The sequence below is a fragment of the Pan troglodytes genome, chromosome 9 (genome assembly GCF_028858775.2).
Source record: "Pan troglodytes isolate AG18354 chromosome 9, NHGRI_mPanTro3-v2.0_pri, whole genome shotgun sequence".
Taxonomy (NCBI): domain Eukaryota; kingdom Metazoa; phylum Chordata; class Mammalia; order Primates; family Hominidae; genus Pan; species Pan troglodytes.
Window position 1 is genome coordinate 28320695 of NC_072407.2, and position 15368 is coordinate 28336062.

Genomic DNA, 15368 nt, shown 5'->3' on the forward strand with positions numbered 1-15368 from the left:
GTGAGCCAAGATAGCTCTACTGCACTCCAGTCTGGGTGACAGAGCGAGACTCTGTCTCAAAAACAAAAACAAAAACAAAAAAAACAAAAACGAACAAACAAAAAAACAAAAAAATAGTTTACGAAAGTGACATATTTGAATGCATGCATGAATTTAATAGAAATGAACAAGACCATGAGAACAGACTAACATATGCCAGTGAAATTTATGAATTCAGATGCGGGGGAAATCTAACTTTGAAGAAGGGACTTTGAAATTCTCTTAAAAAAAAAAAACAGACTAGTAGAACAACTGTATATGCTTTAGAGAAACCATAATTACTTTCAAATTATTGATGTGAAGAAGTTCAATTGATTTTGAAATCCATCTTCATAAAAAATTTTAACATAACATTTTTAATGAAATATTACATATAAAGAAAAATTATAACCTGACACATAATTTAAAGAAATAAACTTAACCACATTTAGATTAATGGTAAGAAGGATATCCCCGATGATAAATAATTTGTTTTTCTTTTTGCTATTTTTGCTACATACTAGTGTCAAATTTATCACTGATGACAACTGGAAATAAAGTGAAAAGGTTATTTGAACAACTTTGATCAGAACTACATTTAACCATTACAAAAATAAAATCTGCATAAAATTATGTTCATATTAACAAGCCCCAGTTTTTCCTTTCAAAAATAAAAAATTTTTTGGAAATTTTATATAATTCAATATTTAATGTCTTCTTTAGCATTTATTTTTCTTATAATGGTATAAATTTTAAGAAAATGTGATAAGTTGTGTTATTGGCTTTCTTATTAATGCCTCCAAATTCCTTTTATTTCAGTTAAGTCTTCTAAGCAAATATTACTTTTCATAGGGGTAATGATGTGAAAACTTTGAGTAATGCTGAAACAGTGTATACTGTTTCTCAATTGTCCAGAAATAATAATTATATATAGGATACTAAATTGATTAGCAATGAAGAAATTATGTCAAAATACTTTTGTAAAGCCTTATAAAATAAGAATCTGAATCTTTTGGCAAAACCAAATGGAAACAAACAAACATTCACTTGCCCCAAGCCAAGTGAATATCTTTGTAGAAAATTGTCGTGTAATAGGCCATGCAGACTTGGAGTCTGAATCTAAATATATTGAGATTTAAATAAAAGTAAAATACTCTATATTAAAGTTCTAAACAAATGGGCTAGCAAATTTCTTTCAAACAGGCTTGAATAAATGGATTCAGAGAATGAAAGAGGTTGTTAACAATTTTATCAGGAAGATAGAAATAAACCAAGACTGTCCTGACCAAACCAAGAAATAAGGTCACCCAGCGTAAATCAAAATCATAATAACAGTTAATTTACATCATGCTATACAAGACTGTTTTGTAGCAGAATGTCAAGACACCAGTCTCTTAATATGCTGTGTTCCAACGGGCACAAATCACAAAGAATTCAACCCAAATGGTTCCCCATTGTGCAAAGTGATAGACCTGTTCTTACTCTAAGGCAGGCACACTTCTGAGGGCTGTACATTAAATACTTTATTCTCAAAGCAGTCCTAAGGTAGGTGCTATTCTTAACCCATTCTTCAGATGCAGGAACAAAGAGAGCTTGAATATCCTGCCAGAGACACACAGATAGTAGTGGTGCTGTGATTTGAATACAGGCAATGTAACATTCTATGAATGAGCTATATTGACTATTAATATTTTTCTTCAGTCTATTTTTTAGCAATGACCTGAGTATATGAAACTATGAGCTGTGCAGTGCCTCCCTAGAATTTATTCCTTTCAAATACTTTCCATGGCATTACTAGGAAATATGCATGCAAAATATACTCAAGTGATTTGAGAACATTTTACAAAGACTAGTTTGAAGCAACAGGTTTCTCGCCTATGAAAGTTTGTTTGAAAAGTGATTCAAAATAAACAAATCACATGGTATATATTTTCTTAGAATTATTCTCTTCTATTTAGTATTCATGCTTTCTATTTCCAGACTCAATGAAGATGAAAGGAACACTCATGATAAAAGATTCATACCCTCCCTCCTCCGGTCAGTTCGACAGACCATCCTTTTGAACTACTAGCACTCTCCACACGCTAAATGTGCTTACAATAAAATAAGTCCCTGAAGGAAGATTTTAAGTCAATCTTAGTTTAAAACTCAGGCCAAATGTGAAGTAAACGGGCTTGCTTGTAACTCTTGAGCCTGTGTATTTAATACTCATATTCCCCATAATTTGTTTACCAGACTATTCTCATCCACAGATTAAATATGCAGATCACCCCAAGGGAAGAGTAGATGCACAATTGAAAGAAAGAATAACTGGTGAGAGAAGATGATCCTATGCAGAAAACAGCAAATACCTGAAGTAAGAGTGAGCATGTTTATAATTTGGGATATTTTTATGAAAGGTGTTCACTTCCCAAACCATTGCCATATTATTAAGACTTCAAGCTTATAAAGAAAGTATAATTTTATCTACAAGACATACTTCCTTTGAGTAAGGTACTTTCATTATTTAGAAGATTTTCTGTGATTCCTAACCTAAATAAAAGCTTGTCATTTCTGTCTGTATATAAATCCTTTTTTATATAAATCAAGTCAGATAACAAACAAGTATTTCTGTTTGTCCATTATTACATCACATAAAAAGGACAAGATGGATTTTTATTAACTCTGAGTGTATTTAGAGTGGTTTGGCTTAGAATATAGATTAGATGGAATACCAGAAAATTACTTTCGATCTCTAAAGAAGTATCTTCAGGGCCTTGAGAGGGATTAGCAGTCACACTAATGAGTGCCTGGAGAAATCCAGGGGCCTTAGGTGCTTGTCAAAGGAACAGGCCATAATCAATCTAGGCAACCTTGAAAGAGAGAGACAAATAAAGATCCATGAAATTTCTTACTCCAGGAGACCTGACCTAGCATTAATATGTCATAAATAAAACAAAAATGGTTCCAAATAAGAATGTCAAATAATTATCACAGGAACTAATTATTTGGATTTTCAGGGATCAATTTTGAAGTCATGTTGCTTCTTATTCAGCAGCTCTGTGTAGTGAGCACCAAAGTGACTACCATAAAGATGCTTAATGTCACCACAGGAAAGGCCAGGAATCATCCAGCCTGCCCATAAAGTTCTATTGGAAGCCAGTGCTGTTTATTGTGTAGCACAAGCACACAATCTCTTCTAGAAACTCTTTAGAAAGCACTTACCCCACTGACGTTGACAGGACAGTCTAGCAGACTCTGTGCTGTTACTGGGAGTTGTATTTCTTCAAAGGGCATTACTGTTTTTGGATTGTGAAATGCCTATTTTTAAAACATGGAAAATTCAGACAAAATATAGAGATAAGAAAGAATGCTGAAAGCACCTTGTACTAATAAAGAACAAATTCAATATTAGTACTTTTTCTCCAAGAGAAATAGAGCAATGGGACCTAATTTACATTTTATCCATTTTATTTAAATCTTTTTTTTTTTGGAAAGACTCTGTGGGATTTTAACAAATTTTTAGTTGTAACCATAACAAGTAAACCTAGTAATAAAGGTTTAAGTTTTTCTACATGTATTAAATGTGCTAAATATGCCACATGATCTAATAATCTTAATACTTTTAAAATGTAGCTAGCCATATGCTTAAACCTGAGAGAATCCCTATTGCACATTGGCATACAATTAAAGGAAAAAACTATCATAAGAAAAACAATTAATAATATACCTGATAAAGAAAATGTTTTTTAAAAAGTCAAAGAAAGTCAAAGTACTAGCAGTTCTAGTATGACAAAGATGTACACAAGTGTGGGATTTCATATCTCGCTCTAGATAACTATGACTTTATAAGGAATAACAGTAATGTTATTTTTAAAAACATACTTTTATAAATGCAAGTTAAATTTTATCAAATCCTAATGTTTTGAGAGCATAGAATGAATAGTTTTAGGGCAACGTTTCTCAAGTAAAATTTCAAAGTTTGGTAGCTTGACATACATTTTGAATAATTTTATATGGCTACCGAACAAACACATAAAACTTTTGTAAATATCCCTCTATTCCCAGATGCTTCTTTTAGGAAAATTACTTCACTGAATATTTGAATATTCTGTTGTGTCTCAGAATAGTTATATAGTCATCCCTGTGAATTTTCAGCTCTGAAGATAAATATCACATATGACAAGCTAACTGATGGGGTCCTACTTCAGGATCAATCATTTCACCCAGACTCTCAACAGCCTATATTGTGACAGAGAATCAAAGATGCATCTAAAGACTACTATAACATCTTTGAAAGAAGAAAGAAAAGACAAAAAAAAAAACCATATTTTTCAGCAGTGTTTTTCTTCAGGGACATGAAAGAGAACCATAAGCATGCCTATTGTAACAACAATATATGTGAGCTATGGTTCAGCCTGGGCTCACAATGCAGAATTATTAAATACTTTCATAACCTAGAGGAAGGGGGGCAAGGGTAGCTATAGTTTGCATTAAAGGAATAAAATTAACAAAAATAAAGCTGTCTACAGAAAACATGCATGTATGAGAGTGCCAGTCTCTATATAAATATTATTAGATATGTTTAATTTTATATAATGTAGATAAAAATAAATATAAATAAAATATTCATCAAGCATCTTAAGGGATCATCATGCACACGCTCAGTTTGGAAACCACTATATTACATAAGAGAAACGTATTCTTTAAGCACTAGCAGATTTTTATATCTAGCTATTGAATATATGTGTATATAATTTATATATGTTATTCCAATTTGGCAGTATAAATCAGATTGGCAACAAGATAACATTAGTGAGCATCTCTAATTTGTAGTAAAGGGTTAATAATTCTAAGTGTCTGGATATTTCCATGGGTTTCAGAGAGTTTTGTTTTGTCTTCTAAACAGTCATTGAATTCTTTTTTCATATCGGTTATACCTTAATCTGCAAGGCAAGCACAAGGCAGTTGGAAGTGTAATAGACTGGGTCTGGGCCTAGGTTCTAACTCTAGCTTTGCAGTTATTTTACCTTTTATTTATTTATTCAACAAAAGCTCCAGCCTAGACACTGAGATACAGTACTAAATAAAACATACCACTGTTCTGACATCACAAGGCAATGAGCAATTCACTTCACAGCACTTCGTCTTATTTCCTTCATGGTGTTTTTCTACTAAATTCTGTATAGTTTTAGTGGCATATTCTTGGCATTTCAATTCCTGACATCTTGTGAATAAATAGTTTTTTCAATGACTAAAATAATACAATGAAGTGGAGAACTTAAAGTATGATTAGAACCACTGTCTTAGTCTATTCAAACTACCTTGACAAAATACTTGACACTGAGTAATTAATAAACAACAGAAATTTACTGCTCACAAATTCACAAATCTGGAAATTCCAAGATCAAGTCTCCAGTAGATTCAGTGTTTAGTGAGGGGTCATTTTGTAAAGATGCTGCCTTCAGTGTGCGTTCTCACATGGCAAAAGGTGGCAACAAACTCCCCCAGTCCTCTTTTATAAGGGCATCAATCCCATTCACAAGGGCTCCACCTTTATGACCTAATAACCTTCCAAAGACCCTACCTCTTAATACCAACACATTAGGAGATTAGTTTTCAACATATAAATTTTGGAGAAACACAAACATTCAGACAGTAGCAATACACTTTCAGCACAAATGTTCTATAAAACTAGTTTTCATAAGTATAAACAAACTCAAAGATTATCAGTAAATATGCTTTTCTGATTCTAGGGGAGTTACATGATGCATATGTATATATATACGACACATATTAAAAGACAAGAGAGTTTCAAGGGATGTATATCTGCTCACTAAAAGCATTCATAATAATTAAAATGTATTGAAAACCCAAACTATATAAAGCCTTGTAGTTAGTAGAGAATTTATAAAAAATATACCTCATCTTAAGATATTATCAACAAATCCATAGAGTTAAAGGAGAATAATTCCAGATATTATATTTTGAAAATAATTTTTTATTCACTTCCCTGAAAGGATTTTTATCTGGTTCAAGTAAACCTCTTTGCGGAAATCTGAATTACTTTGCCAAATTAAATTTTTCAAGTTTAGTTCTAGAGGAATGCAATCAGGTAACAGCTCTAGTTTCAAAATAAACACTTTGACTCAGTTTTTTTTAAAAAAATTTCATTTGGATAGTTCTGAGTTAAAAGAAAAGATACACAAATTCACAGAAGACTATATTTCTGAATTCTACAGCTAAACATGTGAAAAGCATATAGGCCACTTTTAATTAGGTTAACATCAATTTGCTTACTTATTGTTTTAAGGGGAGCTATGAGGCATGCAATAACCTTTGATGGTAGACTGACTGTGATATGAATAGTAAAATTTTATCTAACAGCATGCTCAAATTTTATGTCAACAGGGAAGTCATGTATATTTATATTTGTGTGTGTGTGTTTCTGTCTATAGTAAGAACTGTCTTTCTCCATTTAGTCATACCTATATATTTTACCATTCGTATTTATAAATACAAGTAGAACTCCATTTGCCTGTAAGTACATATACATAAGGCTCTTCTATCCAGCACGCTTGTTGAGATTTCAAAGGAAATGCTACTGAGAATAGAATTTCAAACTGAAATGCATCATAACACCAGTGTACCCATTTGGAAGCAAAAGTTGAAATAGTTCAACACTGAGCAGAATCTCGATATTATATATGTCTTACATCTAACTTCTAATTTGTTCACCACCAGTTATTGACATCTCCATAATTCTCATTCCATTCTATAAAACCCAAGTGATTTTTTTTAGTAAAAAAATTATGCCTAATTTAACTTGATATTAACTACAACGGTTCACAAACCTTTTGAGACAGAAGAAGCAACTTGTAACTAGTATGTATGTGTGTGTGGATGGATGGATGGATAGATTGATAGATGATAGATAGATACCTTGACTACACCTCAGATATTCTACTGATTCCATTGTTATTGAGAGAGCTTAAGCATCTATTTGAAACAAGTACTCAGAAAAACATTAGAAGGTAATTTCCTTACCTGAGGGAAGATGTAAGATTTTTAAAAGTTTAACAAGCGTAATAAGCTTAACAATCTTATCAAGTTATAGTCCATCTTACTTAAAAAATACTTTTATGCATATTTGAATGTATTCTGATTAAAATAATTAGAATTGAAATAGGATTAAAAGAAAATGTGGCAAGCATCTATATTTTAAAACCAAGTATTTCAGAAGGTAAATTAAACTTTCTCCCATTACATAACTAATCTAAGATGATTATAAAAATAAATAAAAACCAGATTTAGATATATCTGAAAGGTAAATATTTTGAACAACAGATTTCTTTCAATATATGATAACGTAAAAATATACTTTATTTCACAAATTTAAGCAAGTTTGACATGTCTAATATGTACCAGTTATTGGGCTTGTCATATTTAACACTATTGTGATCACAACAAAGATTCTGTCTTATAGATTCTTGCCATTTCTAGTTGAATAAAAATACACAACTACTCAAGGAATCACTCTAGTCAAAATAACAAGGAGAGGAGATGTACAGCTTTATATGAAAAAAGAATTGTGTAGTGCAGATAAAACATCAAATTATGGTAAAATATTTTCAATTACTACATCATAAATACTCATTGAATTTTCAAGAAAAGATTTTGAAAAGGAAGCTGTTTTTAAAAATTCAAATCTGGAATAAAAACTCTAGATTTCAACAGATTTGGAATTTCAGCAAGGGAGGCTGTGTAGGTAAAATGTGTTAAAGAGAGAAGTAATCAAAGAAAGACTAATTTAAAAGGGTTTGTTAAAAATATAAAGTTGATCATCCACAAAATGAAAATACAAATGGAAATAGAAATTTGAAAGAACAACCATAATTAAACTAGAAATGGCAGAGAATAAAACAAAAATGCAGAAACAGGCATAATAGCCAGAAAACATGAATTAAGAAGGCAGATCTCATGTCAAATATATTTGTGTGTGTACATAATAAATTCCTTATTTAAGATGTCAAAGATTCTTAACCCAGAGACTTAAAAGGCATCATTTATAACTCCTTCTTTCTTATCCTCCACCAAGTGTATCATTAATCCTTACAGATTTTCTTCACTTAAATATTTAACACATGTGCATTTCTCCACACCCACCTCCTCTAACTTGTTTCGAGATTTTTTTTTTTCCCTGCAAAACTGCAATAGACTTGCTAACTGTTTTGTATCAAAGGTGACCAGCCATTTATGGGTTCAGCTTCTGATGCACAAATGACTGTCTATTCTTTCCTCATTATATCACTAAAACCATATAATATGCCTAATCTGTGAAACTAAAGTTGAATGGTTAAACCATGAAATGTTGCATCATCTTGCTTATAATTTAAAGCCCAGGGACTTTAACAAATTTAGGTAACAGTCTGGTGATCAAGTAAAGTCCTATTAATGGATGGGATTCATTTGGATCATTCAGGTTGCAAACACAAGTTTGCTGAGTTTTTTGTTTCTGGAGATTTGAATTAATATACATAGGAAAAATAACCAAACAGTAAATACAATGTTATTAAACCATAGTTTTCAGACACAATTTCTTGTGTGCTTTGTTATACCTCTTTATTTCCGTTGAGTGTTCTATACCTCTCTTAATGGTTAGGAAATAAAAAAGATTTCCAGCTCTTGGAATAATTTATTTTCTGATAATATGTATTGTCAACAACAACAGTCCTAAGCCTCAGAGCATAACTAACACTTTGATACAGCCCAGCTTTGTTCCTTTACAGTATAAAGTTCAAGATTTATATTAAGAGGGACATCACGTACTTTTCTGTCTAAAATAAATTTATTCATGTGTATATGACTATGTTTGTGTGTTATGTTTCAAAGCAGTTTTGAAAGAAAATTGCTACTTTTCTAATTTTAATTCATGACAACCCTATATTCAGAGAGTTCTTTGAAATAACATATTGAACAAAGTAAGCTACCTGCTTACTGTGAATAAAAATAAAATAGTTCTAAGAGGGCAGAGCATGCTCCATAACAGTGTTAGTAAATGATATTAATTTAAAATATAGTATAATTTACTATATTTTAAGGAAATCATGATTACCATATTTATCATGGACCCTCTTTGGAGAGTTTAATTAAGAAAGTGATGGATGATGTATTCAGAAAGGAAGGCTGGTGTTGTTAGGGTAGTCATTCCATATTCCTTCCACTTGCCTTAGTTATGTAAACAGGTTCAGTGAATAGATCTCATCTACCAATGGAAAAAAAAAAAGTATGAAAAAGAAAACTTAAGAATTTTTTTCTAATTAAATAATTAGTTTGGTATTTTCCCCATGACAAATGTCCCTACTAAGTGCCCATATTACCTTTCCATTACAAATATTAATAAATAACCTAGATTTTAAGGCTACTCTTAAATATGTACATAGTTAAAATGATACAGAAGTTTAACAGCATATGAAAATACGTATGAGCACAAGAAAAAATATACATGCTATATAAATAGACAAAATTGTGTCTGTCTGTTATCTAAACACATCATTCTGGGGAAAGCCCTAGAAGAATCACATATGTACCATTGTTTGACCTTCACTGCTACTCGTAAATAGTAGTACTTTTTAGTATTACTAGTAAGTCATTTACTATTACTAGTAAAAAGTGAATGTTTCTTCATCACCTCCTTGGATTCAAGGAAAGCACACAGACACACACAAATGTAGAGAATTGTTCTAGTAGTGCAGACCACATTTTAAAAAGCTGTTTTATATTTCCTAGCAAATCAACTCTCTCTTGTGTTGAGATGACACCAGAAGAGGAAGAAATGCACAATGGTTAAAAATAAAATAAAATCGTGTCCATGTGTTCCTAGAGGAATTATCTCCTATTTGATGAGATGATTTCCTCTAATTGAGAATAAAAGTTTACTACCTCCACGATGAACCAAATCTAATAGCAAATGTTTAGCTTTCCTCTCTCCCCTATGACTAGATCATAATCAATATTTACCTAATAGAAATAGTGACAAAATTGAATTATTGAATGCTACAACAGCCCTGTAATATTTCTTAATATTCACAATGGCCTTTGAATGCACAACAATTATGAATTATAAACAACTATCAACAATTATGAAGATGTGGTTTAGAATAGTCACTGAGTGAAACCCAAAAATAGGAGAAATAAATGTGTTATTCTCTTGACTTGGCTCATATTTTAAGACCTTAATAGAACACTAATCTGATATTTAAAAACTGCCAAAGGAAGTTTTTAAAGATACCACCTAAAGCCTGAGAATAAGACATTAATATTCTGAGTTGAAAAAAAAATCACGATAATCCTTTTTAAATACCCTCAGTATTCATTCAAATCTCTGTTTTTTTGAGGCCTAAGGAGAAGAGTTAGAAGTAGTATAATGCCTTAGATTCTCCCCAAACAAGACTCTTATAGGTAAGAGGCCCAGCAATGCTGCTGTTTCGTGAGGTTGCCTAGCAACCTACCCCCCTGCTCCACAGTGGAGCCTTCTGAATGCATTAGTGTCAAGATGGACTAGCCTGCAGATCAATTACAAAGACAAAAAATGAAGACAAAAAATGAAAATGAAGGTGAAGTACACCATGGAGTAAAAGAGCATTTGGATATTACAGGGTAAAATTGTAAAATACCTCTCCTTGTATCTTTTCTTTTCTGGAAGGTATTTTTATTTTTATTTTATGTTATTTTTATTTATTTATTTTTATTATACTCTAAGTTTTAGGGTACATGTGCACAACCTGCAGGTTTGTTACATATGTATACATGTGCCATGTTGGTGTGCTGCACACATTTAACATTAGGTATATCTCCTAATGCTATCCCTCCCCCCTCCCCCCACCCCACAACAGGCCCCAGTGTGTGATGTTCCCCTTCCTGTGTCCATGTGTTCTCATTGTTCAATTCCCACCTATGAGTGAGAACATGCGGTGTTTGGTTTTTTGTCCTTATGATAGTTTGCTGAGAACAATGGTTTCCACCTTCATCCATGTCCCTACAAAGGACATGAACTCATCCTTTTTTATGGCTGCATAGTATTCCATGGTGTATATGTGCCACATTTTCTTAATCCAGTCTATCATTGTTGGATTTTTAGGTTGGTTCCAAGTCTTTGCTATTGTGAATAGTGCCACAATAAACATACATGTGCATGTGTGTTTATAGCAGCACTATTTATAATCCTTTGGGTATATACCCAGTAATGGGATGGCTGGGTCAAATGGTATTTCTAGTTCTAGAACCCTGAGGAATCGCCACACTGACTTCCATAATGGTTGAACTAGTTGACAGTCCCACCAACAGTGTAAAAGTGTTCCTATTTCTCCACATCCTCTCCAGCACCTGTTGTTTCCTGACTTTGTAATGATCACCATTCTAACTGGTGTGAGATGGTATCTCATTGTGGTTTTGATTTACATTTCTCTGATGGCCAGTGATGATGAGCATTTTTTCATGTGTCTTTTGGCTGCATAAATGTCTTCTTTTGAGAAGTGTCTGTTCATATCCTTCGTCTGTTCATATCCTTGTTTGTTTTTTTCTTGTAAATTTGTTTGAGTTCATTGTAGATTCTGTATATTAGCCCTTTGTCAGATAAATAGATTGCAAAAATTTTTTCCCATTCTGTAGGTTGCCTGTTCACTCTGATGGTAGTTTCTTTTGCTGTGCAGAAGCTCTTTAGTTTAATTAGATCCTGTTTGTCGATTTTGGCTTTTGTTGCCATTGCTTTTGGTGTTTTAGACGTGAAGTCCTTGCCCATGCCTATGTCCTGAATGGTATTGCCTAGGTTTTCTTCCAGGGTTTTTATGGTTTTAGGTCTAACATGTAAGTCTTTAATCCATCTTGAATTAATTTTTGTATAAGGTGTAAGGAAGATATCCAGTTTCAGCTTTCTACATATGGCTAGCCAGTTTTCCCAGCACCATTTATTAAATAGGGAAACCTTTCCCCATTTCTTGTTTTTGTCAGATTTGTCAAAGATCAGATAGTTGTAGATATATGGCATTATTTCTGAGGGCTCTGTTCTGTTCCATTGGTCTATATCTCTGTTTTGGTACCAGTACCATGCTGTTTTGGTTACTGTAGCCTTGTAGTATAGTTTGAAGTAAAGATCTCAATAAAGAAAACTTTATCAATTACAAAAGTCACAAGCATTGTTGGGCTATAAGGAAAATCGGTGATCTTTTTGTATTGCATCTGGCAACCTCTGGTGTGACAAAGAAGATGTTTGGTTTTTTGTTTTGCTTCTTTTAAAATGCAGTTTTGTATGTTATAGAAACTTTGTGGAAATGATTTCTGTGATCCTTAAGATGGTTTAAAATGATATATTAAGGAAGAAACTAGTCTATGGATTAAACAGCCACTCTATTCCTTTGCTTCTTAAGTTTTTTAACCTCTCTTTGGTGCTATTAAGCAGGGGACCATGCAAATCAAGTGACAGTTAAGTTAAAACTAATCATATCTCAAGTATGAATCATATCCCAAGTCTTGTTTTATCTATAAAACAAGAAGTTTGGAAGAGATGTTCTCCAGGTTCCTTCCAGCCATTTTCCACTCTTCTAGCCTACTATAATTTCTTAGTTTACATTTTCCAGAAATACTTTTTTTCTCATACCAGTAGTTCTCAAACTAAAAGATGGTCTCCATTTAAAGATCATAAAACAAATTATCAAAATGTTCAGTGTTAATTTGTATTATTATAACCACAAAAGTAAATAAATATTAATACATATTAGATATATGTAATAGCTCACTAGGGTTGCCACAATAAATTATTATATACTTGGTGGCTTAAAAATAACATATATTTATTTTTTCACAGTTTTCAGTTTGGAAGTCTAAAATCAAGGTATTGGCCTTGTTAGTTTCTTCTAAAGGCTTTAACAGAGAATGCATTTTACCCCTTGCTAATTGCTAATGGCTTTTACTATTCCTGGTTCCTTGTCTCGTAGATACATCACTCCAATCTTTATCTGCATCTTCACATAGCTTTCTAATTTGTGTCCTGATGTGTCTCAAATATCTTTATTCTTTCTTTTATTAGGATTCTGTTCTTTAGATTTACAGTACACCCTAAATCCAAGATGAACACATATCAAGATCCTTAATTATATCTGCAATGACTCTATTTCAAAATAAGGTTACATTCACAGGTATTGAGAGTTAAGGCTTGTAAATATGTTTCTGGGAGTAGAAAATTTACTACAGTATGATTTCCTTAATATTTTACTTTATTATACAATTTGTAGAAAAAATCAGTATGAGGGAAGTACTAGCAAAACTAGCAGGCAATAAGCTTCATACTGATATTTTAATATGGTAAACAATTTTGCTTTGCTTTAATATATAAAGTCTCTGATGCTATTATATAGATAACATATTTTTCTATTATGACTTCAACATGATGCAGAGAATAAGGTTTCTAATAATTATATTTTAGGAAGGGATAGCTCATACTTTAAAATCTCCCAGAGAGCAGTTGCGAATGCTTGTATAAATTAGACAAATCTTGGTAACACTCTAAAACTGTCTTTTTCTATGAAGAGAAGGTTAGCATTGCAACATATGTAATTGTCCATTGAGAACCAATAATAAATAAATGTCTGCATTGTTATCACGATTACTACAATTGATGGCGTAAAGCAAATTGTTAAATATGAAGAAAAAATCTGCATCTTTATGTACATTTAACACACCAACTTGTTCTCTTTGCTTTACAAATTAATGTGGTACATATTATTATCCTTATTTTGGATGAAACTGAGGCATATAAAAATTATATAACTTGTACAAGATCTCAAAGCCTGTATTTGGCTTGAGTGCTATAGAACCAGATAGTTTTGTTTTGTTTAATTGGGTATACATACACCTCTGTGGTATCTAGCTCAACTGTTGTAAAGTCATTGCCAATTGTATTGGTTAGGGATCTCCAAAGAGACAGAACCAATAGAATATATAGAGGATAGAGAGAGAAACAGATGATAGATAGATAGATAGATAGATAGATAGATAGATAGATAGATAAGAAGGGATTTGTTGAGGGAATTCTCTCACAAAATTATGAAAACTGAGAAATCCATTGATAGGTCGTCTGCAAACTGGAGAACCAGGAAAGCCAGTAGCGTGGCTAAGTCTAAGTCTGAATGCTTCAGAACCAGGAAGGTGATGATCGAACTTTCAGTTTGAGGCCGAAGGCCTGAGAACTCTGCAGGCCACTGGTACAAGCTGTGGATACCAAAGGCCAGAGAACCTGGAGTTCTAATTCTCTACGGCAGGGAAGAAGAGAGTCTCAGCTCCAGAGACAGATGGAGAATTCGCCTTTCTGCTGCCTTTTTTGTTTTATTCAGTCTTTTTGTTCTATCACAGCTCCCAGCTGACTGGATGGTGCCCACCACATAGGTTGAAGGTCAGTCTTCTACTCAGTTTGCTGGTTCAAATGACAATCTCTTTTGGAAAGACCCTCACAGACATATCCAGATATAATGCTTTGCCAACTACTTGGGGGTACCTTAATATAGTCATTGACAACTAAAATTAACCATCACTTAAATCATGATATATCTTAATATGAATGTAATCATGAATGTAAATTGCCCACATTCTCTATTATTGGATATATTTACAAAATTCTAGCATATAATTATTCTCTCTATAGATTATTATAAAAATAAAAATACAGAATTAACAGTACATTTTATAGTGAATAAAAATTAAATAAAATTCATCTGTGGACATCATCAGGGGTCCATTGTTCTATTTTGGTGGCTTCCAAAGGCCAATGGGTCAATGGAGGATCACAGATATTTTCACTGACCTTTTGCAAAACAAAATATTTTAAAAATGTTACACACATTTGGTTATTTTATAGAAGAAAAATTATTCACTGTGTTTAACAACTCACATTAATAAGTAGATTATTGCAAGTTGAAATCTTAACATGTAATATAAAAATCTAACATTGATTGACACTTATTTAAATGTAATATATAGTTTAAGTGCTATTACTCATGAATTTTTCACAACTAGTTGTAAGATGTGGGGGCCACTTTTTTGGACTATGAGAATTGGAGTCACACACCAGGAATCATAGAGCAGAGCTGCTATAATGTCTGATGACGTACCTCTAGAAATTTGTAAATGAGAAAAATAAATTTCTGCATGCATGATCTCTGTTAATTTGGTTATTGTTTTACTGCAGTCTAAACTTATCTTCCCTGACAAAAGTAGTTATCATTCATTTGACAAATAAAAAGCCTATGCAAAGAGTTGAAATGACCAAGATCACACAGCTGATAAATACACATCTGGGATGGAAATGCAGCTGTCTGTAA

At 32.4% G+C, this 15368-nt stretch overlaps 1 long non-coding RNA gene across 1 annotated transcript; it reads right to left on the reverse strand.

The window, feature by feature from the left end:
* Positions 1-375: 375 nt before the first annotated feature.
* Positions 376-10641, reverse strand: LOC134807293 (uncharacterized). Its single transcript, XR_010147381.1, has 4 exons — positions 10361-10641; positions 3223-3318; positions 2744-2870; positions 376-1620 (listed from the first exon to the last, which is right to left on the reverse strand). It is a non-coding gene; the product is annotated as an uncharacterized LOC134807293 (long non-coding RNA).
* Positions 10642-15368: the final 4727 nt, after the last annotated feature.